This window comes from Gavialis gangeticus, unplaced genomic scaffold, assembly GCF_001723915.1.
Source record: "Gavialis gangeticus isolate Ggan-Ray unplaced genomic scaffold, GavGan_comp1, whole genome shotgun sequence".
NCBI lineage: Eukaryota > Metazoa > Chordata > Crocodylia > Gavialidae > Gavialis > Gavialis gangeticus.
Genome location: NW_017729014.1, coordinates 3,056,932 through 3,058,002, shown reverse-complemented (window position 1 = coordinate 3,058,002; position 1,071 = coordinate 3,056,932). Strand labels below are relative to the sequence as shown.

Genomic DNA, 1,071 nt, shown 5'->3' with positions numbered 1-1,071 from the left:
GGGGGAGGGTGGCTGGAGCCGCTGCCTGGCAGCGTGGGGCTCTGACCCCAGGCAGGGCAGAAAGGGCCATGGCAATCACTCCTGGGGCAGGCGGGTCCCAGCTGCACCCCAGCGGCTCTGGCTGTGGCCCTGCCCTGGGCGCTGCAAGCCCCACTAGGGGAGCAGGTGGGAGAACCCAGCCCTGCTCCCTGTGGTGGGCACTGCACCTGGCCACTCCGCACAGGCCCACAGGGCTGAAGCCACTGCCTGGGGGCACGGGGCTCCCAGCTCTGACCCCAGGCAGGGCAGAAGGTGCCGGTGCTGGTGCCAGGGTCAGGGTGGTTCGGGGTGCAGTGGTGCCAGTGCTGGGGTCCCAGGGGGTTCAGGGTGCAGCACTGCCCAGCAGCTGCAGGCAGCTGGCATCAGCCACTCCCAGGTCCACTGCAGCAGGGGCTGGGGTGAGCAGGGACAAGCTGTGCCACACCCCCTGCCCCCCGGGGCTCTGCTTGTTCCCACTCACCCCAGTCCCTGCTGCAACGGCCCCACGAATGGCTGATACCAGCTGTGGAGGGAACTGTAAGTCAGTGAGTGCAGTCATGGCTCTTGCTGCTACATGCACCTCGGGAGGGCTATGGGCTGGAGGGCTGTGCCGGGCTCTTCCAGGGGGCACATGCCGCCCGATCTGTGCGCCAGACAAGAACAAGCTGCTACCCACCCTGAGCACCAGGAAGAGTCCAGAGCCACCACTGGCTCCAGCCTGCAGCGGCAACTTTCTCTTGCTCTGTGCAGATCCGGGGGCATGTGCCCCCCCTGGAAATAGCCAGGTGCAGCCCCCCAGCCCATGGCCTTCCCAGGGTGCACGTAGCAGCAACAGCCCTGCCTCCCCAACCGTGCACCCACTGACAGTTCCCTCTGCTTTCCTCCCTGCTGTAGTCCCGGGAGCGGCCAAAAGGCTGTGCCGCACTGCATCCTTCCCCCCACCCCTTCCCTAGTCCTAGCCTTACTCCCTCCCAACCTGCCATGGGAACTTATTATTATTTTCCCTGATTTAAACTGATTTCTTTTCTTTCTTTTATCTTGACTTCAACCTGG

The 1,071-nt window shown here is 64.5% G+C and overlaps 1 protein-coding gene across 7 annotated transcripts in view; it reads right to left on the bottom strand.

Moving 5' to 3' along the window:
* Positions 1-1,071, bottom strand: part of NPHP4 (nephrocystin 4) — a 148,664-nt gene that overhangs the window by 43,637 nt on the left and 103,956 nt on the right. The window lies entirely within an intron of this gene.